The sequence below is a fragment of the Dreissena polymorpha genome, chromosome 8 (assembly GCF_020536995.1).
Source record: "Dreissena polymorpha isolate Duluth1 chromosome 8, UMN_Dpol_1.0, whole genome shotgun sequence".
In the NCBI taxonomy this organism is placed as follows: Eukaryota; Metazoa; Mollusca; class Bivalvia; order Myida; family Dreissenidae; genus Dreissena; species Dreissena polymorpha.
In genome coordinates this window covers 1122341-1149177 of record NC_068362.1, presented here as the reverse complement: position 1 = coordinate 1149177, position 26837 = coordinate 1122341, and the positions used below count along the sequence as shown (strand labels likewise).

Here is a 26837-nt window from a genome sequence, read left to right as displayed (position 1 = left end):
CGACCTTGATTGACGAGACCAGTAATTGTTGTATGCAAAGACAAACAACAGCTACGATATATAACAGCTACAAAAAGGTAACTAAATGTAATGCTCAGGTTAGCTTAAATTACATATTTTACATGGAAGTAAACCACGTAGCTACTATAGGTATTTATTATCAGAGTTTCAATGAGAACCCAAATGTTCTTCCTTGCGAATCTCCAACAATAGGTAAGTACACCAACCGCCAGCAGATTGGCATGATATTGAAGTCAGATGGAAACACAGGCTTGTCTCAACTGGTCCAAGATCGTAAGATCTGTTGTTACAACTCTACTGTCTGGTGCAGTTCCATTCTCATAAACAAAGAAAAAACTTGTGCAGATCATCTCTACTTGATGCATTTGTCGACCTTGATTGACGAGACCAGATGTATGTATAGACATAACAACAGCTACGAAATATAACAAACACTTTACAGACAAAAGCTAACTAAATGCATTGCTCATGTAAGCTTAAAATACATATTCAACATGGAAGCAAACCAAATAGCTACTATAGGTTGATATCACAGTTTCAATAAAAATACATATGTCTTCCTTGCCAAAGTTCAATAATAGGTAACTACAACAACAGCCAGCATAGTGGCATGATACTGAAGTCAGATGGCAACACAGGCCTGTCTCAACTGTTCCAAGATCTTAAGATCTGTTGTTACAACGCTACTGTCTGGCGCTGTTCCATTTTCATACACAAAGAAAAACCTTGTGCAGACATAGTCAGGATTTGGCATCACCCAGATGCTTTGATTCTTTTTAAGTTTTTTTCCAAGGACCACTTCACAAATAGCAATACACCTTATGTTATCACCCGATAAAAATCTGCTGCCATCAGTTTTCGATTTCTTGTCCTTTGCATTGCTATATCCCACCATTTGCGAGTAACCCATTGACGTGGAGGCATTTGGACTCAGATAAATTCATTGACCGTAAGCTGCTCCATTCACTTGAAATTTTGTCCCCGAAGCGTTAATAAGCCCTTGTCTGAAGACAAAAATGAAAATTGAAACAATACACATAAATTTGGTATTTATAGTTTTAAAAACAGGTATTTATTTTTTTAAGAAATAAGTTTTATTTAAGTCAATAAAACCTGTATTAGTGCTTGTACAAATAATAAGTGTTGATCATTCACTGTCTTTCAAAAATAGCAAATTTTCAGTGGTGGGAGACATAATTATGCCCCCCTCCCCCCCCTCCCAACAGGGCTTTGAACTAGTGACACCAATTTTAATAGGCGTCATCCACTGTCCAAGGCCAATGCGCATAAGAATTATCAAGCCAACAGGTCAATTCGTCGATGAGTTATTGATCGGAAAAGGTTTTCACACTCAGTGTGATAGTGACCTTGAACTTTTGACCTAGTGACCCCAATTTCAATAGGGTTCATCTACTGTCCAAAGCCAATGTTAATGTGACGAATCAAGCCAATCGGTCAATTCTTTGATGAGTTATTGATCGGAAACCCCTAAGTGTGATAGTAACCTTGACCTTTGACCCAGTGACCTCAATGTCAATAAGGGTCATCTACTATCGAAGGCCAATGTACATGTGCAGTACCAAGTCAATCAGTCAATTCGTTGACGAGTTATTGATTGGAAACAATTTTCACACCAAATGTGATAATGACCTTGACCTTGACCTAGTGACCTAAATTTAAATAGGGGTCATCTACTGTCGAACGCCAATGCACATGTGAAGTATCAAGCTAATCGGTCAATTGGTTGACGAGTTATTGATCGGAAACGATTTTCACTTAGTGTGATAGTGACCTTGACCTTTGACCAAGTGACCCCAATTTCAATATGGCTCATCTACTGTCCAAGGCCAATCTACATCTGAAGTATCAAGCCAATCGGTCAATTCGTTGACGAGTTATGGATCGGAAACTAACTATTCTACCGACATTCAGACTGGTCTACCGACAGACAGACCAACCGACTTAGTGGGATAGTGACCTTAACTTTTGACACAGTGACCCCAATTTCAATAGGGGTCATCTACTTTTCAATGCCAATGCACATGTGAAGTATCAAGCCAATCGGTCAATTCGTTGACGAGGTATTGATCAGAAACGAACATATCGACATTCAGACTGGTCTATCGACAAACAGACAGACCGACATCCAGCAAAACAATATTCCCCTTCTTCTCAGAAGAGGGGCATAAAAATAATGAACTTTTTCTAACGCTGCTTTGAATTAAGAATAAGACATTTATTTTTTCTGTCATATATATATATATATATATATTTATTTATTTATTTATTTAATTTTTCTGTCACTTACAGTATCTTTTGAATACAGACTGAATGTTTATTCCAGTTCTGTCAAATTCGGTGCAAAAATAAGTTAAGAGCTACATCTGTCATTGAAGTAACATATTAATTAAGAGCTACAAACCTGATAATTGAATGCCAGTTCTCAATAGCTGAGCCGTGAAATGCAAATGTACTGTCATACTGCTTTTTGGCTTCATGAAAAACCATTTTCTTTGCAGGTGGGCTAGATATGAGAAGGAACTGGTGTTGCGTTTTCATGAACGGCAATTGCTTCTCTTGTGGTAGCTTGACAATGTGCGACCTGAAAGTGACAATGACACACTAGAACTGAGCAGGGCTAGTTGTGGCGTGTTCATGAACGGCAACTGCTTCTCCTGTGAGATCTTGACAACGTACGACCTGAAAGTGACAATGTCACACTAGATATGAGACGAAACTGGTGTGGAATGTTCATGAACGGCAACTGCTTCTCTTGTGAGAGCTTGACAATGTCCGACCTGAAAGTTACAATGTCACACTAGAAATGAGCAGGGCTAGTTGTGGCGTGTTCATGAACGGCAACTGCTTCTCCTGTGAGAGCTTGACAATGTGTGGCCTGAAAGTAACAATGTCACACTAGATATAAGTAGAGTAGGAACTGCTGTGGCGTGTTCATGAACGGCAACTGTTTCTCCTGCGAGAGCTTGACAATGTGCGACTTGAAAGTGACAATGTCACACTAGAAATGAGTAGGAACTGGTGTGGCGTGTTCATGAACTGCAACTGCTTCTCCTGTGAGAGCTTGACAATGTGCGACCTTGTAGTAACAATGTCACACTAGATATGTGTAGAGTAGGAACTGGTGTGGCGTGTTCATGAAAGGCAACTGTTTCTCCTGTGAGAGCTTGACAATGTGCAACCTGAAAGTGACAATATCATACTAGAAATGAGCAGGAACTGGTGAGGTGCATTCATGAACGGCAACTGCTTCTCCTATGAGAGCTTGATAATGTGCGACCAGAAAGTGACAATGTCACTCGAAAATAAGTATTCTTTTCAGGCTTTAGAATGCCAATATAGAACCTCAGAATGACTTAAGGATGTCACACACATAGTTCACACACTGCCTAGTTCGAATAAATATTAACATTAAAATTCAATACCTGAAGATAATATCACACACTAGCAAGTTAGGCTTAATAATGAGAATTTAAAACCTAAGATGAAAATATCAGCACACTGCCTAGTTAGGCTTGAGAATGACAGACCTAAAAGTCCAAATGTAACACATAGATCAGAAAACTGCTTAATGAAGGTTTACAATCACAATGTAAGATCTGAACGTGGAAATATCAAACATAGATCAGCACACTGCCTTGTTACGCTTATCAATCACATTGTAAGACCTGAAATTGTAAAATATCGCACATAGATCAGCACTCTGAAAACTAGAGCTTTGTCACAGACGTGACGTATACCCCCACGTGCCGCATTGACACAGACTATTTTGCATGCTGTCTTCACAAAACAAGAGAATCAAATTTATGGCGATGTTTAAGAATTATAATGCCATTAACATTTATGGCCATTTAGACCTTTGAACTTTTGAATTCTTTCGCATGACATGCCGTCCAATGACTGTGAACAAAATTAATGTACAGAGTCATTTTAAAATCACAAAATGAATGACATAGTTATGGCCCGGACAAGCTCATTTATGGCCATTTTTTTACTTTTGAACTCCAAGTGTTACCTTGACCTTGGAGATATCGACGTTATTCTTTCGCACGCATGATGAACAAATGTACCAGATATTTTTAAAATCTCACAATGAATGACATAGTTATGGCCCGAACAAGATCATTTATGGCAATTTTTTACCTTTGAACTCTCAGTGTGACCTTGACGTTGCAGATATCGACGTGATTCTTTCGCGCGACACACCGTCCAATAATGGTGAACAGATGTGCCACATGATTTTAAAATCTCACAATGAACAACATAGTAATGGCCCGGACAAGCTCATTTATGGCCATTTTTGATCTTTGAACTCAAAGTGTGACCTTGACCTTGGAGATATCGACGTAATTCTTTCGCGCGACACACCGTACAATGATGGTGAACAAATTTGCCAAATGATTTTGAAATTTTACAATAAATAATAAAGTTATTGCCCAGACAAGCATTTGACATTTGAACTCCAAGTGTGACCTTGACCTTGGAGATATCGACATACTTTTTTCACACGACACACCGTCCAATAATGGTGAACAAATGTACCAAGTAATTTACAAATCTAACGATAAATTACAAAGTTTAAACTTTCGGTTTAAACCACACTAAGTGACCCCATGACCTAGTTTTTGACCCGGCATGACCCATATTCAGACTTGACCTAGACATCATCTAGATACAACTTGTGACCAAGTTTGGTGAAGATCGGATGAAGTTTCGGGACAGACCGACCGACCGACAGACTGACCGACAAATTGACTCCTATATAGCCCCCATTACCAATAGTAATGGGGGTATAATTAAGGTTTTACAATGACAATTCAAGAGCTCAAAGTGAAAACAACAAAAAACGCTCCTTTGTAAGGCATGTAACCAGAAACAAAAAATATGATTAAGGCTTTTGTACATTTTAATTTATTACAATACTAATCTTTAGTAACAGTGACCTGATCTTTGACCTCTGGTGAGAAAAGGTTCATACATAATTCAATCCCATTGTCCTTTAAAAGTATAAGGTATCTTTATGTGAAAATATGTTTTTCGTAGTTTTTGTTTTTCAGATAAGACTTATATTTACCAGAGTAATAAAATAACTTCTGATTTGTATGTCCATATTGTAGCATTATTCTGAAATGTACTACCTTGCATAATTTGAAGACATCCAGGCAATAATTTGGAGTAGACTTCGTACATGTACCTGGTATTTATTTGGTAAATACATAACAAACAAAGGGTAACCCTATACTGGTATTCCAAATTGGTAAAAACATGTCTCCTTATTCAGCCATTTTTCCCTTCTTTATAAAGAACCCGAAAAAGGTACTTTCCCAATAGAAGAAAAACTACAAAATTCCCAATTGCTGCTGAAAAATTGCCAAAGGGAAGAACAATTTCTTCCATTTTCTTCCAAAAGTGCATTATCTGCAAGTTAAAAAAATAAAATGAGCACTGACACTGAACATTTCAAGCCAAAGTAAATGTAAATCAATATTATAGTTGATTTGTGCTATTGACACCTAGCAATTAAAAAAACAACAACACACAATTTCCAATTGGAAGATTTCAGACGCGAATTTTCCAAATTTCAGGGTTTTTCTCGCTAATTTTTCCCAATTGGTATGGCACAGATACTTTTCCCAATTGGGGAAGAAATTTCGCTGTTATTAAAACTTGCAAATCATTTAAAAAGTAGGAGTTAACAAAACTCAACCTATTGCTTGTTATTATCCACTGTACAAATGGATACATAAATGGATGGTTGCATTCATATCTCTCTTCAGTGAAGCAGACTTCCTACGTAACTCATTATTCGCTTGAAATAACTCCAAAACGTTTTCTCAGTGATTCCACCAAGATGTGATGACTGTCTCTTTACTAAACCGGACTTGTTCAGGAGGTCTCTTGTAACATTGGAATGCTTGAGCTGTGTATCTTCAGTGCCCACTGCTGTCTTATTTACATAAACATCAGCGCCACATTTATCGGGGTGCTCTAGCAGTAAATTTGAGGCTTCAATAATGTACTGCAATATCTGGTATTCTTGATGACTCAATGTATAAACCTGATGACAAATGAAGCCTCATACTTAACGGTTGACTTTTGTTCACCTTCCAAGCATCGGTAAAAATACTGTCCAGAAATCTTATTGGAATGTGTAAGTCAACATCAACATCATCTAAACCATTAAACCTGTATTCTACAGAATTGTCACCATACCGAAATTTAAGTATATCTATATCTCTTTGCAAGAGATGATGTTTCATCTTCTTGATCAGAACTATCAGACTGATAGTAGTCATCGTTCTCTTCCTCACATTCATCACTCTCTATATCACTTGCAGCTCTTATATCTGACTTGGCATCTGCATAGACGGATTCTTCAGAGTCACAGATCACAGACCTAAAATTATTCAACAAAACCAAGCATTTTATCAAGGAAAGCATACCAATCAATAATGTCACAGAATTATATATGTTCGACAAAACTAAGCATTTAATAAAGGAAAGCATGCAAATTAATTATGTCAGAGACATATATGTAAGATAAAAACAAGCATTTAATAAAGGAAAGCATGCATATGAATTACGTTACAGACCTATTTATGTTAGAAAAAAGCAATAATTTAATCAAAGAAAGCATACCAATCAATTATGTCACATACCTATATATGTTAGACAAAACAAAGCATTGAATCAAGAAAAGCATACAAATCAATAATGTCACAGAATTATATATGCTCGACAAAACCAAGCATTTAATCACGGAAGCATTCAGATTAAATATAATTTAACTGTTATTTCTTTTGACTTGTGAATCTTTTGCTTCAACGGTTTAATTATGTATTATTCCTTCACATCAAAGCTGAGGGGGTTAACTGGATTCAAAATGTCTGTCTGTCAGTCTGTCTGTCCCTATCCGTCTCTCTGGCTGTCAGTCTGTCTACTATCTGTCTTCTGTATACACAAACTTTACCAATGTAGTACTACTTTACTTTTCATGTACTACACACCCATTTGCATGATGTTTTCCTGTTGATATAAAGTTGTGAAAGTTAATGTTATTCTCCCCTCTATCCTGTTTAAGCAGATTGGGGATAAATACATAATTAATTCACCATGGCTGTGAGCTTAAGGTTTTATACCTTTATATACATGTATATTCAGCTAACATGTTTTATACATGTAGTAGTATTAACACATGTTTGCTGAATTCAACCCTGCATAAAAAGTCTACCATAGTTGTCACATATCTGTTCGGGTTCGAAACAAAGGAACGTCAGACTGACAATTACTAGTTAGTAAATGCTCACTCTTGGCTAGTAAAGATCTAAGCCCAATTAGGATAGTGAAAAAATATTGATTCTCAAAGGCTCCGCAAAGAGGTGTCAGCATTTATCCAAGTAAGCTTATTTAGGTTTGTGATATTCATTTCGTCCTAATTTTCAGTTTAGTGCATAAGAAAGCAATACCTGTCAAGCCATCTCTTTTAATTTAAGGAAACAGAATTTATTTCTTCACACTCATAGCCAATCAAATTATTCAATGGCCATATGATTGCACTTACATCTTAAAGGGACCTTTTCACGTATTGGTAAATTGAAATTTAAAAAGTTGTTTCAGATTCGCAAATTTTCGATTAATTTATGATATTTGTGAGGAAACAGTAATACTGAACATTTACCATGCTCTAATATAGGCATTATATGCATCTTTTGACGTTTTAAAAACCTGAAAATTATAAGCGCTGCAACGTGAAACCATTGAATAATTTGGAGAGTTCTGTTGTTGTCGCTATATTTAATGAAACTACGATGATTGCTTTTATATAGTTTAAATACATCCAACATTGTATGCGAAAGAATGGTCGAGAAGTGTAAGTCGGAGACTTTTTACGCCAGAACTCTAGGGGTCAGTGGTTCGAGCCCTGTTGAGAGTTACTTTTTTTCTTTTTTTAAATTTTATTCTTTATTTTTTACTTTAGCTTTTTAGAGCAAATATAACATTTATCAATAGAAAGCATTAATTTTAATGACAAACTTCAAAACATGCCAAAATCTGTGAAAAGGCCCCTTGAAACTCCTTAGACATTGACCCAGAAAACTGACTCGACATTCACATCAAAGGGGTTTGATGAAAAACCGACACCATTTATATATGGGTTTTCAACAGCTTGAAGATTTTTGGGGAATGGGTTTATTGATGATGTCACACACAGTTTCTCCTGAATATAGATATCAAAGACTTGTTTTTAACGCGTTATATTGTTATTTCACTTCGAAATATGATCGCAATGTATTTGTAATGTTTTGTTAAGATACAACACGTAATATTTACTATTAAATTGATAATACCAGGGATGATATAGACAATTTATGAAAATCTCTGAAAACTATGTGCGGGTGTTAAAAAGTGGCATGACTGGAACCACATTCTAGAAGTTACAGGGATTAAAGTATTTCAAAAACATTGAAATGCTTCAAAATATGTAAATAATTGTGATTTATGTACATACAATTCAAACTATATATCATATGATATGTAGAAATTCAAGACAAGGCTTATTGAGACATTTTGAAGTTTGTTTCCTGTGAAGAACCAGTACTTGGTGTCTTTGGTGGAGATAATGAGAACGCTCCCCGAGTAGGGAACAAACCCACAAACTCCTGATCGCTAAGCGGAAACCTCATCCACAACATCACCGTGACGTGTTTGAGGTTGAACTTTCATTTAATATTAATATACACCTTACTGAAGGCAATTCTGATTTATATAGGAGACAAGCTCAATCTAAATCTAAATACAAGCATTATTTATAAATGAGACCCAGTGTGAAGCTCAGGTGAGCTAAATACTAAATTTATAAACTTATAATTTACATTTTCTGATTATTGTTTGCAGTGTGCAGTGGTTCAGTTAAGATGCTTGATCCACTATTATCTGAAAATGGAAAAAAATGTTTTAATTGCTGCTGGCATTATAATTGACAAAAGCATCTATAACTAAAACTGTCACAAGAGTAGCTAATAAGGCTTTAACGCTCGATTGGTCATTGTCATTTAAAATACCGTAAAAATACCGTATTTTTTTACAATAATTAGTTTATATTTATTTAAATATAATGACTGGTATATTACATAACTTGAAAAAAAGTTTTCATATTTTCAATATATTCGGTAATGAATTTTCGCGATGTGAAATCGAAAGTACGTCGCTAAAATATGTGACATAACGATAAACGCACAATAAATAACGCAAGTAGATTGATCCTTGTATATATAATATATCCAATACTCTACGCATGCGCAATTTGCATTCCTGGGTTTACCACGTGACGATGATGATCACTTGCGTTATTTATAGTTAACTGGTAGTTACCTGGTTAACATACCTATTTAAATTGTGTTACCGAATATGCTGAAAATATGAAAACTTAACAACTTTTTTTCAAGTAATGTAATATACCAGTCGCGATATTTTAATCAATATAAACTAACAAAAATACGTTTTAATATAAACAAAATATTTTGTAAAAAGTAAGGTATTTTAGAACTTTTCTTTTTTCGTCCAACTGGTTGACAGCCCCTTTAAAGACCTTAAATATTAAAAAATCCAATTAAATATGGAAATATTGCACACATTTATAAACTATTAGACCAGACAAATAGCTTTTACTGTACAATAATTGCATTTGCCAAAATAAATATCTTAAAGAACTTCCATAAGTAAATGTAAATTATTGATAAATCTTTTTCTATACAAATATTAAGTTGTGCAACAAAATTGCAACATTTTACAAAATACATATTTTACTTTGCGAGATATGTGACTGTTTCTAATATATACATATACATCTATACAACACAAACATGAATATATTGGGTTTCGATAAGTTTTACATGACATAACAGTTCAACCAACAAATAGTTCGATATAAAGTTATATGTATCTAAATAATTAGTGTATGATAGCCGTGATTTTGAATGAAATTTGTGTAAAATACTAAACAATACTTACAACAGCAACATGGTTTGATCCACTCATTTTGATATACAAGTTCCTCTGTTAACTTATTCCTTCTTTAGAATTCTTTAAATACTAAGCAGCATTTGATGTTCTGGTACATGTACTATATAAATATGTTACTTTGCTATTCTTATCTCTGTTAAATCCATGTCAAATTTGTCTACAGCTTATATAACCACGCAACGTCGATAGTATCATACACACCTGCAAAAGCATTCACTGCTAGCCTGTTAATTTATATTGTGAAGTTACACCGAAAATGGGGAGTAGGCATTGGGCCAACGAAACTTTAAAATTTAATAAACCGAACATATTTTAAATGAACTTAAACACAAATTAACTTTTTAAAACTTCTATCTAAAATTAATACATTCATTCAATAAATACAAGTCCATAAACACAGACTTTCGACATTTGTTCAAATTATTGTAGGCATTTATATTACTATCAAATAAACGTTAAAAATAAAAAATAAAATAAATAAAAATTATTATTCAAATAAACGTCCAATCGCGACGGAGTATTTTATCTTAACATGTGTTTATCATCTGACGCAATGTGCGCGCCCAATACTTACATCCTATGCGCAGAGATTTGACTAGTTGTCGATTTTTGACGATGCTGGAACAGCGTCGTCCAAGGTTTCATATCCAGTAGAAAAAAATCTCACAATGGCAGCCTATGTAAAAGACCGAGCCAGTCCGATTGAGATAACTCGATTTTTCAGTTACTTCCCTTTTGCATACGCCACTGCGTATCAATGTGATAACATTCTCCTAGCAGAGTTTTCGTTCGTGTTTCAACATTCAACAATGGCCGCCTTAATGAGTCTCGATTCAAAACTTTCTTACTGCATACATTGGCTTGTTTCGCTATTTAGAAGCTGTCATTTAGGATATATGAATTATTTATTCACTCAATCTCCGCTTATGACAACAATGGTTGGAATTCGAAGGATATATACTCGATGTGAATGAAGGACTTTCTGGATCGTAACAGCTTGACACGGCAAAACTGGCATACTCATGATACTGATTACTGGTATTTTAGTTATCAATATAAGTCACATTGTGCTTTATAAATTGTATTCGAGCATGTTGCGACTTATTGAATGACTTTGATACCCGATATCAACATTTCATCGGGGATTTGCAGATCACCAAGCTGTCCTGAGATTCAACATTGATTTCAAACTCTTTACTGGTTAGTACTCTTTCTTAGTGTTAGAACTTTTTACCATTTTAAAGTTAAATGAACTGTGTCACATTAAAAGAGACATTAAGGCGATTGTTGCCAGTTTGGATCTAGATCAGCCAGCAGTCGCTTGAAAGCTGTTTGCTTAAAAGCGTTTTTCTGACAATAACAAATAATTTAATTGGATACTGATTTGACTGCGCTTTTCCTGTGACCTGGCTAAAATAACAGAATTGTCATTAATCAAATTATTTATTTCGAACATTAATCAATTGTGTATCTCGTCCCTCGGGATCAATGACTCCAGCACTTTCCTGTTGAGAATTGAATACTGCTAAAGGCGATGCTAGGGGGCGTGAGAGATGGTGCACCTTCCAGTATCGCTCGATTGTTAATTGTCGTCTCGGGTACTACGTACATGTACCCCGGGTACTCTTAAGTATACTTACATGTATCCCGGGTACGGTACATATACTAAAATGTACCCGGGAAATTTAACCTTAAATCAAACGTTGTCGACTATTTTTTTGTAATAATTATATACACATTTATGTCAATTTTCTGTAGAATGGCCTCTATATTATCGGAACACATACTCAAAAAGCATGTTGATGCAGTGTTTTTTGAAGAGAAGTGTGTTTAAGATAATCGGTTGCGTCGACATCGGATTTTGGGCGCGAATACAACTCGGGTACAGTCTAATATGGATTGAGTACAATTACGTTTATTTACCGTACCTGGGGTACATGTTAGTATACTTAGAGTACCCAGGGTACATGTAAGTATACTTAAGAGTACCCGGGGTACATGTAAGTAGTACCAGAGCCGACAATGACCAATCAAGCTCCATTATCCCTCATGAACCGACTCAAAAAACCGAGTCGGCAATATTTGACTTAATTTTTGGTTTTACGCCACTGCGTATCAATGTGATAACATTCTCCTAGCAGAGTTTGCGTTCGTGTTTCAACATTCAACAATGGCCGCCTTAATGAGTCTCGATTCAAAACTTTCTTACTGCATAAATTGGCTTGTTTCGCTATTTAGAAGCTGTCATTTATGATATATGAATTATTTATTCACTAAATCTCCGCTTATGACAACAAAGGGTGGAATTCGAAGGATATATTCGATGTGAATGGATCACTTTCTATGGCTTCGCCCATGAGAGACTTGATAACACTCGTGTCAAAACTTTTTTACAGCTTAAATCGGCTTGTTTCGCTATTTAGTAATGCAACAATTAATGGAATTCGAAGGATATATTAAATGTGAATGAAGCACTTTCTGGATCTCGACAGTTTGACAAGGCAAAACTGGCATACTGATGATACTGGTATTTTTAGTTATCAATTTAAGTCACATTTTGCTTTAAAAAGTTTGTTTAAGCATTTTGCGACTTATTGAATGGCTATGATACCCGATATCAACATGTCATTTGGGATTTGCATATCACTAAGCTGTCCTGAAATACAACATTGAATACAAACTCTTTACTCAAATTACTGGTAAGTATGAATTCTTTCTTCTTTCTATTTAAGTAGTTGATGTCATTACAGTCCAAATAATTAGACGTAATTTACCGTTTAGTCCATATATATTGACCTCATATTTATAGGAGTAGATATTATGTTTAAAAGGGCCTTTTCACATATTTTGACATGTTTTGAAGTAAGTCATTAAATGCTTTATATTGATAAATGTAAACATTGGATATTAAAAGCTCCAGTTAAAAATCCAGAATAAAATTCTTTAAAAAAAAGTAGTCCACAGCAGGGCTCGAACCAGTGACCCCCTTAGTCCTGGAGTAAAAAAGCATTAGCCTGCTCGACTATTCTGGCAAGAATAAATGGTTGACGAATTGTATACCTAGTATAATCAATCTTCGTAGTTTCACACAATTAAACAACAACAACATAACTCTCCAAATTATTCAATCGTTTCGCGTTGCAACGCTTTATAATTTTTAAATCGTTAAAAGATGCGTATAATGGCTATATTAGACCATGGTAAATGTTCAGTAATACTGTTTCCTAAAAATAACATAACTTAAATGAAAATTTGCAAATCCGATACAACTTTTTTCAATTTTTGTCAATTTACCAAAACGTGAAAAGATCCCTTTAAAGTTAAATGAACCATATCCCAGTAAAAGAGACATTGAGGCGATTGTGGCCAGTTTAGATCCAGTTCAGCCTGCAGTTGCTTGAAACTGTTTGCTTAAGAGCGGTTTCTGACAATGACAAATAGTTTAATTGGATACATATTAGACTGCCCTTTTCCTGTGACCTGGCTAATTAAATTCAGAAGCCTGGTAACAGTTTAACGTTAATGTTACCAATGTGTCAGACCAGGGCCTGGATTTTGAAATCTAGGACATGCATGGTCAGAAGATGTCATTTAAGATTATACATTTTTTCAAACACATACAAATGCATACAAATATAAATAGTAAAAAAAGTCAGAAGGCATTTGATTTTGGCTGGTGCCTTGGCACACCAGGTGTTTTGGTTGCAATAGTTTGATGGACTCACTACTTGGATGTGTAGTTACATTATTTACAGTATATCAAACAGTATTTAGCATGAACCAATGATTTTTTCAAACATAAATTATTGATGTAAAATGCTTGAGTAATACTATTTAAGGTTTAAGAAGGCATTTTCTTTTTGTTTTAAAGGATATCTTTATAAATTATATTTTTCATGATTTTTATTGGCAACAAGGGGTAATGCATTTTTAAAAAATGTGATTAATTTTCTGACAAAAAACTGGTACCATGAGTAGCATGAAACAATAATTTTTTTAAACATTTGTAATTGATGAAAAATGATTGCAAAAATAATATCTAAGGTCATATCAAGCATTTTTATGCCCCCCTTCGAAGAAGAGGGGGTTTATTGCTTTGCACATGTCGGTTTGTCTGTTGGTCTGTCGCTCCGTCCACCAGGTGGTTTTCCGGATGATAACTCAAGATCACTTGGGCCTAGGATCATGAAACTTCATAGGTACATTGATCATGACTTGCAGATGACCCCTATTGATTTTCAGGTCACTAGATCAAAGGTTAAGGTCACATTGACAAAAAACATATTCACACAATGGCTGTCACTACAACGGAGAGCCCATATGGGGGGCATGCATGTTGTACAAACAGCCCTTGTTTATTTTATTTTAATAGGTTACTCTGAAAATTCTATTTTTCATGATTTTTTTTTGCAACAAGGTGTTATGATATTAAAAAAATGTTACGGGATTTTTAGACCAAATCTGTACTATGATAATACTATGATGCACTTCGCCAAAACATTTATTATTATATTGTTTATTCTTGAAAATGTATTTCCCTTATTCACTAAAAATAACACTTGATCAGAAAATTCATATATAATGATGTTTACTTTTATTTTCAAGAATCATAATGCCTCTTTTTAGTTGTATTTAGCCACAAGTTCTTGTCAGCCACTTAAGGGTTATATGTTGCCTTTCTTTTACTAAATGCAAAATAATTCTACACTTTGAGACATTGATAAACTATTTTATGTCTTTACAACACCGACAGGCTAATAAATTTATATATCAAGTACTTCCATACAAACAGGACCATTCTAGGCGGGTAACCTAGCAACCTTGATTTGTTCATACCTTCCTATCAATCTGTTATATGTGTTATGAGTCATTTGTTCGGAGAACATTTAATGTTTGTTATAACTTTGAAATAATTCAATGTTCAAAGTGATATTGTTATTGACCGATCAACCAACGTACTGATTAAAAGGGAATATTTTATTAATTATTTGCATTTTATCTTACATGAGAAATATTTGCCTAAATGTTTTTCAAACTATAGAGAAATCTATATACAATTAATAATTGACGACGTTTAACAAAAAAAAAAGAAATAGTAAAATGGTTTCCGGATGATAACTCAAGAACGCTTATGCCTAGGATCATGAAACTTCATAGGTACATTGATCATAACTCGAAGATGACCCCTATAAATGTTCAGGTCACTAGGTCAAAGGTCAAGGTCACAGTGACCCGAAATAGTAAAATGGTTTCCGGATGATAATTCAAGAACGCTTATGCCTAGGATCATGAAACTTGATAGGTAGATTGATCATGACTCGCAGTTGACCACTATTGATTTTCAGTTCACTATATCAAACGTCAAGGTCACGGTGACCTGAAATAGTTAAATGGTTTCCTGATAAAAACTCAAGAACACTTATGCCTAGGATCATGAAAATTCATGTGTACATTGATCATGACTTGCAGATGACCACTTTTGATTTTGAGGTCACTAGGTCAAGGTCACGGTGACCCGAAATAGTTAAATGGTTTCCGGAAGATAACTCAAGAACGCTTATGCATAGGATCATGAAACTTCATAGGTTCATTGATCATGACTCGCAGATGAACCCTATTGATTTTCAGGTCACTAGGTCAAAGGTCAAGTTCACGGTGACCTGAAATAGTAAAATGGTTTCCGGATGGTAACTCAGAAGGCTTATGCCTAGGATCATGAAGTTTCATAGATACATTGATCATGACTCACATAATTATGACCCCATTTGAGGTCACTAGGTCAAAAGTCAAGGTCACGGTGACCCGAAATAGTTAAATGGTTTCCGGATGATAACTCAAGAACGATTATGCCTAGGATCATGAAACTTTATAAATACATTAATCATGACTTGCAGATCATATCTATTCAATTTCAGGTCACTATGTCAAAGGCCAAGGTCACGGTGACCCAAAATAGTAAAATGGTTTCAGGATGATACCTCAAGAACGTTTATGCCTAGGATCATGAAACTATACAGGTACTTTAAATATGACTCGAAGATGACCCGTAATGATTTTCAGGTCACTATGTCAAAGGTCAAGGTCACATTGACTCAACTTTGAAAAATGGTTTCCAAATGATAAGTCAAGAATGCTTAGGCCACGACTTTTATATTTCTTGGTTTACAAAACCGCCGACCCTAATTTTTGGAAAATGGGAAAAAAAATAAAAGCGGAAAATCGTCTTTTTTTTTAAATATTTTATTCCCGACCGCACTTCAAAATGAGCGAAATGAGAAAAAAAACGATCCGGTTTGAGTACGGTTGCGAATAAAATCAAGTAAGTACAATCAACGATTGGTTCACATATATTGCAGAGATCGGGATATTTTTCAATGTGACACATTATGTACCAGTCCTTTTATGGGCACTTCTCAAAATTTATTTCGGGCAAAAATTACAGACAATAAGAAAATCAGCGTCAGTCAAATGTCGACCCCATCAAAATTTATTTCCGTGTCTGTGACGCAACTATATTGTTTAACATGTTAATTATATTAAACAAACCCGATAGTATTTGATAATAAGTATAAATAATCCAATAAAACACTGCCATTATTTACGATATATGTGTTTAGGAATTTTGTAAACACGTCCGCCATAGTTTATAGGAACTGTACAGAAAGTTTGGAAATCGGAACAAATCGGTATTTCTCGGAAAATCATTGAAAAATGTATTTGTCGTTTCAATGCTTAGGGCCGAGTAATTTCGGCAAATCGGAACTCAACTTGTGTAAAACACTAGCTCAATTAACCGTTAAACTCCGCCTCCGTTCTCTGCAAAAGATTCGAAGGCGGAGCTATGCACGTGCTTTTATTAAATTGGAGGATTGCAATTGAGAAACAAACACACGATTGGTTCGGCATGTTGATTGCTAGACAAAGGAAGCCAATTTTTTCGGCGCGAAATATGTCGCTTTATTGCTTCCGACAGAAAGCGGCTTTCCTTTGATGACGTCAAACTGTCAATTCACACAGACTGCACATTTTCGGAAGACTTTAACTGACTCCTTGTTTACAATTCCAGTAAAAAAAACACTTGCTAACATTAAACTTTGGATTAAATTATCAAAATAAAGCAAAAGTGAAGTTGACAAATATGATTAAATTAATTCGCGTCAGTTCAAATAAGACGTTTTGCGTTGTAAATCAACGAGTTTTCATGACAACAACAACTTTGACAAACATTACCGCGACGACGCATGGATCGATCTACCTCGATTTTTTTTTCATGTACGATCTCATAAGTCGAGTAAGAGCAAACACATACCGGGTAATTTGTGTATGAGTAGTTTATCTTATATAAGATTTATGCAACGGGCATCGCATTGCGTAATGGTGCGCATCCAATTATGGAAATGAAGCGCAGTTTTTCGTTTTAATGGGAGAAGAACGCATGTCATGTAATGGGGTGTTTAAAATTGCCTGATGTTACATAAGGTGCTGTTAGGACTCATTTCATTTGAAGATATAGATGTGTTTCATTGCATAATTTGATTTTTAGCTCATCTATTTTTTGAAAAAAAATTATGAGCTATTGTCATCACCTTGGCGTCGGCGTCTGCGTCGGCGTCGGCGTCCGGTTAAGTTTTACGTTTAGGTCCACTTTTCTCAGAAAGTATCAATGCTATTGCATTCAAACTTGGTACACTTACTTACTATCATGAGGGGACTGGGCTGGCAAAGTTAGATAACTCTGGCGTGCATTTTGACTGAATTATGTGCCCTTTTTATACTTAGAAAATTGAAAAGTTTGGTTAAGTTTTGCGTTTAGGTCCACTTTTGTCAGAAAGTATCAATGCTATTGCATTCAAACTTGGTACACTTACTTACTATCATGAGGGGACTGGGCAGGCAAAGTTAGATAACTCTGGCGTGCATTTTGACAGAATTATGTGCCCTTTTTATACTTAGAAAATTGAAAAGTTTGGTTAAGTTTTGTGTTTAGGTCCATTTTATTCCTTAAGTATCAAAGCTATTGCTTTCATACTTGCAACACTTACTAACTATCATAAGGGGACTGTGCAGGCAAAGTAATGTAACTCTGACTGGCATTTTGACAGAATTATGTGCCCTTTTTATACTTAGAAAATTGAAAATTTGGTTATGTTTTGTGTTTAGGTCCACTTTATTCCTACAGTATCAAAGCTATTGCTTTCATACTTTCAACACTTATTAACTATCGTAAGGGGACTGTGCAGGCAAAGTTATGTAACTCTGACTGGCATTTGGACGGAATTATGGGCCCTTTATACTTAGAAAATTGAAAGTTTGGTTAAGTTTTGTGTTTTGGTCCACTTTACCCCTAAAGTATCATAGATATTGCTTTCATACTTGGAACACTCGCAAACTATCATAAGGGTACAGTAAAGGGACAAGTTGCATAACTCTGGATGTCATTTTTACGGAATTATGGCCCTTTTTTGACTTAGTAACTTTGAATATATGGTTAAATTTTGTGTTTCGATCCACTTTACTTCTAAAGTATCAAGGCTATTGCTTTCAAACTTCAAATACTTTCATGCTATCATGAGGTTACTGTACCTGGCAAGTTGAATTTTACCTTGACCTTTGAATGACCTTGACTCTCAAGGTCAAATTATTAAATTTTGCTAAAATTGCCATAACTTCTTTATTTATGATTAGATTTGATTGATACTTTGACAAAACAACTCTTACCTGACATACCACAATAAACTCCACCCAAACCATCGCCCGTGCTCCCCCCCACTTCCCCCCCCTATTTTTTTTTTTTATTTTTTTTTTATATTATCTCACAACCACCACACCCTCACACTATACCCCCCCCACCCCACCCCCTCTCCAATTTTTTTTTAAACGGTTAAAAAACAAAACTATTTATTTTGCTTATTTTATGTTTGAAATACCGTCCAACCATCGCACCCAAGAATCCCCCCCAACCCCCCAACCCCCCACCCGAATCCCCCCCCCCAACATTTTTTTCTTCTTTTTTTTTTTTTTTTTTTTTTTAAGATCATCTCACAAATAACCACCACACCCTCACACTATACTCCCCCCCACCTCACCCCCCCCATTTTTTTTAACGGTTAAAAAAACACAAATATTTATTTTTATTATTTTATGTTTGAAATACCGTCCAACCATCGCACCCAAGAATCCATACCCCCCGACCCCCCACCCCCCCTTCCCGATTTTTTTTCCCCTTTTTTGGCATTTTTGGAAGATAATGTAATAAATGTCCACACCCCCACACAATGCACCGCTCTTCACTCCACCCCTCCCTCCTTTGTGATTGAAAATGAGAGTCCCTTCACCTATAAAAAGAAAATAGATGAGCGGTCTGCACCCGCAAGGCGGTGCTCTTGTTTGTCTCTGTGTTAAGGTTATAAAAGATATGTTGTCTTTGTTCTGATGTTATTAGCATTAACTTTTTTTTCCAATGATGTTTTTTTTTTTTTTTTTTTTTCGACCGCCCGATGGACCATTTTCAAAATAATTTTTGTAAACCAATAAAAAAAAAGTCGTGGCCTTACGCTTATGATCATGAAACTTCTTAGGTACATTGATCATGACTCGCAGATGACCCCTATTGAGTTATAGGTCAATAGGTCAAAGGTCAAGGTCACGGTGACTTGGCTCAGTAAATTGGTTTCCGGATGATAACACAAGAAAGCTTACGCCTAGGATCATGAAACTTCATACGTACATTGATCATGACTTGCAGATGACCCCTATTGATTTCATTAGGTCAAAGGTCAAGGTCACAGTGAGTCAAAACAGTTTAATGATTTCCGGATGATAACTCAAGAATGCTTACGTCTAGGATCATGAAAATTCATAGGTACATTGATCATGACTTGCAGATTACCCCTATTGATGTTTAGGTCACTAGGTCATAGGTCAAGGTCAAAGTGACTCAAAGCAGTAAAATAGTATCCAGATGATATCTCAAAAATGCTTACGCATAGGACCATTAAACTTTATAGGTACATTGATCATGACGGGTATATAACCCTTATTGATTTCCATATCACTTGGTCAAAGGTCAAGGTCACAGTGACTCATAACAGTAAAAAGGTTTCCTGATGATAACTCAAGAAAAGCAAGGCCTAGGATCATGAAACTTCATAGGTAAATTGATCATGACTCACAGATAATCCCTATTGATTTTCAGGTTACTAGGTCAAATGTCAAGGTCACAGTTACAAAAATTGTATTCACACAATGGCTACCACTACAACTGACAGCCCATATGGGGGCATGCATGTTTTACAAACTGACTAATGGGGTTATTTACCCTCGGGACTTCGGTTAAAAACCATTGCCCGAGCACACTGCTTAACATAGAACTCTGCATAAAAAGCCGAAAACGGCCATAAAATGAACAGCCCGATTTTACCGGGCTGTACCATTGGTATAAATATAAAACTTTGCAGTGTTGGTGCGGTGCCTTAATAAAAATCTATTGGTTTAAAAATATATAACCTTTATATGAAGCGTTAAAAAGACGCAGTGCTATACAGTGAATAGGCCTAACGCGGTTGAAAAAGCGGCGTTTTAATTGGTTGATGCGCTTATATAACGATGGCGCTGATTGGCCGAAATTTCTTATTAAGGATTGCCAGTAGGTCAATCCGTTTTAAAATAGATTTTCCCACGGCTGACTTTGTACTTTTAAGAAAAAGTAAACAATAATGGTTTATATGCAAAAATATAAATGAAAGAAAAAGAATGAGTCAATCCAAAAGAACTTGGAGTTGTTTTATAGTATTAGATTACTATGTTTTTGTTACATTACTGTACTTATTATTAATTATTATCATTCATATGATGTTGTTATTGTATGTTATTCTTTGTATTGTTTTTTAAGGAGGAGAGAGAGAAAGAATAGCCCAATTTTTATAAGTAAAGATGGTGAAAACACACATACTGTTGTATGTGGCAGCATCATTACCAGACCCACTGTTCAGTATATACTGCAATGGGTTTGTTGGAGTCTTTAGACTTTATGATCTGTGTTTAAAAAATTTGAATCCAAATAGGACTATTTTAATATATTGATTATAGAAAAAGGAATACACAGATGTGTAATATGTTTGTGTAACAAAATAATAATATTTGAGGGTTTTCCAGATCACGAAGTGGTTGAACATTGCCACAATATGTTTACATGCATAGTCAAGTACCATTATTATGTGTATGTTTAAAGTTTAAACTAAACGCCAAACAACAAGATCTAATCATAAGAGAGATATGTTTATATCTAAGAACATTTATTAATAGGGATGCCAGAGACTGATTTAACAGCTCTCAAATGTAGAGTGAAGTTGCATGTGCAAATGCAATTATATGAGAAGGAAAGGAAAAAAAAAGACAATATATGATATCACGTAGAGTGTGTAACTCTCAGTTATATATTAATATTGCAATTGAGTATTGAGTTGTTAAAAAAAAAAAAAATAATAATGAGTACAAGTTTATGTATGTGGCTCAATGTTGAACACTTGCAGACAGGGAATATAGCCGTAATGCTCCAACATAAGACCCTGTCTGTATGGAACTTAAGGAGGATTGGGCTATGGAAAAGAGAGATCCCCCCAGAGTGGCATTAAAACAATATTTAAAAGTGGGTTTAGTAATAAACCCTTATATGTTAAGGGCAATAACTTACGTGTCTCCAAACGGTCACCTTCATAGGGCCACATAAAAATTAAGGGTAAGACAATGTACTTTACAGTTAAAAATAAGACAAAGACAGCTAAATTTGTACAAGATGTACATTATTTACAATATGTACAGGACTGTATGCATTTATATATTTAAAATACATGTTGCCACCCTGGAGGGTTGAAAGAAGGAGAGATTTTATGGAAGTGTAGGCCGATGTGGGTGGGGGAAAAGAAGAGCCAGCAGGGGTGGTGTCACTCAGTTGTACTAAGGGAGGTAATTGTGATGATGAAGTCTACAATGGTTGTTTCCCCTGGACCAGAGGGAGTGCACGGTAAATGAAAAATAGTTTGTATACTATTGAAGGAAAATTGATAATGGTAAGATGTAAAATGGTAAAAAGACCAAATATTACCTAGATACGTTAAGATAAACCCAAAAAGCTCTAATCTATCCAATATTATTAGTATACTGATGATAACATTGTAGGAAATAATACTAAAGTACCTTATATGGTATCCAAAATGACAATTAGACAGTAAAACCGAGGCAATTTGCTATATAAAATAGCAATTTAATATATATTAATATTATTATATTATAGGATATTTGCTATAAAAGTTGTTTTACAAACAGCCCTTGTTTGTCTTATGTTGGTAAATGTTCATCTCTGTCAATTCTAGGTTAAGTTTGAAAGTAGGTCATATGTGGTCCAAACTAGGTCAACAAACCAAATCACAGAAAAGGTTAGTGAACACTCCAGAGGTCACATTTTCTTCCAGATCTTCATGAAAATTGGACAGAATTGAATGTTATCTCGATGAAATAAAGTTTCAGTTTGAAAGTTGGTAGTTTGTCAAAAACTAGGTCATTAGGTTAAAATATAGAAAACTTCCTTTACCTTTCTACAGGTCACATTATCTTCCTGATTTTCATGAAAATTGCTTACAATGATCTTAATCAAATCAAAAGCTGAATTTGCAAGTTGGTCCTGGCAGGCTAAAGCTAGGTTACAACTCATACACAAGTTTTTGACACTATAGAAGGAGTTTTGGGTGAGCGATACAGGTCTATCTTGTTTTATAACAGCCTGTAGTAAGAAAGGGAAGGTATTGTATTTGTTTCAGAAGTAACATTTTATTGTTATTGGAAGTAACTGAGCAATTATATGATGTTATAGTTTTGGTTATTTTGCTCACTTGTTATGATGTGACAAGGTGAGCTTTTGTTATCACTCTTTGTTGTATTTTATCCAAAGTTTATTGTGAACACATAAGATAATTTGGGTGTCACCTCTTTGCCAGATTCTTATGAAACTAGTCACCTCTATGTCATTTTTGTTTTTATATTTTATCAAAACTTAGGGACCTAGGTCAAATATAAGAAAAGGTCTGTTAATACTTTAGTGGTCACATTCTCTCTCTGATCCACTTGTAAATTGGTTGGAACATTATTTTAATGATTTCAAAGTCAAGCATGAAAGTAGCATATTTAACATTTAGGTCACAAGGTCTAGTCTCAGTGATTAACAGGTCACGTTCCAAAGTGGGTCATGTGCTTCCAAGCAGTTGATCAATAACTAAAATCATTAAAATCCATGTTAAAACTTACATTTTTTACCTGATCTTCATGGCAGTTGATCAGAATGTTCAAATAAATAAAAGTAGGATCTTGGTAACAAGACTCAACTAGATCGGATAGACGCAAATAGTTTGTTCATACTCACAATGCCTTTTTTTCTAGATCTTCATGAAAAATTAGTTAACACTACTAGGAAACAATCAGTTTCAGATGAGCCACATTGTGCTGTTAAAGCTATCTATGTAAAGTATAGATTGTTACAAAACCTTGTTTATCAATAAAAATAAATGAAAAAATGGCTTTCTAAAATTTGTAGTCTTGGATGATATATTCATCAATTTGTAATCTACAACAATCTTTTGAGAAGAAAAACGAAGTTTGATTATTATTATACCCCAACATACTGTGATTGGGGGCTAGCACAGGAATTCTCTATTATGTTCCTCGAAAAATAATGGGTTAGCATATTGTTGCATTTTTATCCAGTTGTCTGGACCATTTCTCCCAAAAGAATTTTAAGTTAAAATATGAGATATTTAGGTAAATAAATTTCATTGAACTGATTGAAGGGATGCAGTGTCCAAGAACGAAAACGATTGCACCACAACCATTAACTATTGGCCTGAGGATAAATGACAAGCAATAAAAATTACACAATTGCGGTGATGTAGATTAACTTAAATGGATGCTTATCTATTTTATGCTTTCCAGAGATTTATACAGAAATATCAGTGAAATAAACTGGTATTTCACTTTTTTAAACAGTGAAAAATAACAGTGAAAATATCGATAGTTTTCGCATTTTTTCTGGGAAAATCGATATGCCACCGAATCCAACAAATATCTTTTATATATCCATCCTCTTCAAAAGCATCGTCAAACCAGTACTTTCAGTACTTTAATTATATATAGAAGTCACCGTTCTTCCGGGAATGTTTTCTTCGAAATTCGAAGTGTTATACCATCAGCAAAACAAAGGTCCGTGTATGAAAACCAAATGAACAGAACACAAATTCAAAGGTGAAGAAAGTACCCCTCGCGCCTTGCATTTGTTGTTCTCTGTAATCGAAGTGCCATCTGTTATCAAAGTATCACAATGCCCAGCGTGGTATAACTGATGTTTAAAAGCTTTAGTTAAAAAAAAATTGGTCTATAAAAATAATTTTGTTGTCTAAAAAAATATTTTAATTGCAGCTCACAACCAGGCTGTTCAAAGCAGAACATCCGAAAAATGTTCCATAAATATGGCGTGATGGCGTTTTAAACTGGTTCAAATCATACTTGTCGGATAGAAACCAGCTTGTTGATGTCTCCGGTACCTTTTCTTCTAAGGCCAGTATAACCTGTGGTGTACCCCAAGGCTCAATCCTTGGACCCCTTCTTTTTCTAATTTACGTGAATGATATGTCAGCTGTGGTTAAAAATAAATTGTTATTATATGCTGATGATTCTGGAATCCTTGTTTCTGGTAAAAGTGTACTTGATGTTGAAAAGGCACTAACAGATGATATGAACTTGGTTAGCCAATGGTTGATCGACAATAAGTTGTCATTGCACTTAGGTAAAACTGAGTCAATTGTGTTTGGGTCCAAGCAAAAACTTAGGCCACAATCTAGCATTGATATATCTTGTAATGGAACAGCCATTGCTTCTACATCATCCGTTAAGTATCTTGGAATTACCCTTGACCAAAACCTTTCTTTCTGCTCAATGGCTGAGTCTCTTTTGAAAAAGGCCAATTCTAGGTTAAAATTCCTTTATCGTAAGAAATATTTCCTTACTTTGCATACGAAGACACTTCTTGTAATGTCACTGATTCAGTGTCATTATGATTATACTTGTTCTGTTTGGTATAATAGTATAACTCAGTCTTTAAGAAATAAGTTACACACATGTCAAAATAAGTTAATTAGGTTTGCTCTTGACCTTGATTCTAGAGTTCATATTGACCAATCTCACTTTAAGTCCCTAAACTGGTTACCAGTTCACATGAGAGTAAATCAAATAATGTTATGTCATGTCTTCAAAACAAGAAATGGCCTTTTTCCAGATTACTTGAGTGAACACTTTGTTTCCCAAGATTCTATGCATAATTACAGCACAAGGCTTAGTAAAAAGGGTGGGTATTGTTTACCCAAGGTCAAATGTCATGGTTCCAAATCATTTTCTTTTAACAGCATTATACTCTGGAACTCTTTACCTGAGTCACTCACAGAGGTCAACAGGTTAGAAGGCTTTAAGGTTGCCATTAAAAGTCATTTAATGAATAATATTTAATTTTTTATATATGTGTATCTTTTCACGTTTAATAAGCAGATATTAACTTCGGCTTAGGTTTTTATTTTTAATAATTATTATTTCATACTTCATAACATACATTTTAGCAATATATTTAATTTAGATAATTCATGATACCTCATATCATCAAATTACAACTGTCAAAATATCTATGTGTTGCAATAATTGATAACATTATCAATTGATCTTAGTTTCCAGCACCTGTCATATTTTCTGAGCACTACTGTGATAATTAGTTTGATCACTTTTGAACGGTGATATATATCTTTTATTTCATGAAATAATTATTTTACTATGAACATAGTTATGTTTAAGGTCAACATAGTTATGTTTAAGGTCTGCCTCTTTTTGTCATGCCACCAATAATAAGGACCACAATGGAAATAAGAGCTTGCTCTTTTTTGTGTTATCCTTGGTTTGGTGAGCATGTCATAGTTTATTGTACATGATATAGTTTTTAATAATTGCTTATTATTTTATTCTATGTTATGTTGTAAACTGTGTATATGCTTCCTATGCCGAAATAAATCTATCTATCTATCTATGGCGGTTCATGTTCGGGAATGCTTAATACCCATTCCGGAAACCACACAAATGTCACAAAATTGGTCGAAATGATGAACGCATTTCTATTCAGTTCTAACAGTGTTAACATATTGGTAAAGGAATTCCAGTTTTTCCATTGGATTTCTTAGTAAGTAGAGACTCTGTCAGCTTTCTTATAAATCAAAACTCCATTTACCCAGATAATGAATACAGTTTTCGGCCAATTCAATGACTTGTAAACGATGAAGTCACAGAAGCCATTTCTGTTCAGTTCTAACAGTGTTAAGTTAACATATGGGTAAAGGAATTCCAGTTTTTCCATTGTTAATGGATTTCTTTGTAGGTAGAGACTCTGGCAGCTTTCTTATACATAAAAACTCCATTTACCCAGATAATGAATACAGTTTTCGGCCAATTCAATGAATTGTAAACGCAGAAGTCACAGAAGCCATTTCCTCAAGATTCATTATTCGATTGTTTCGGAGAAATTATTCTTGCAAATCATCTAACCCTACACATGTACAGCCTCTTATGCTTATGAATCATGATCGCAAATTTGCTACAGTTTGATGAAGAGATACTCCTGCGAAAATGATGTCTTCACTTCTGCTGTGACATCTGGATTTTCACTTGATATGGCCATTCTATTGAGGATTTTGCAC

The 26837-nt window shown here is 34.8% G+C and overlaps 1 pseudogene; it reads right to left on the bottom strand.

Moving 5' to 3' along the window:
* On the bottom strand, positions 1-26818 carry LOC127842097 (protein mono-ADP-ribosyltransferase PARP6-like; annotated as a pseudogene).
* Between the last annotated feature and the right edge of the window lie 19 nt (positions 26819-26837).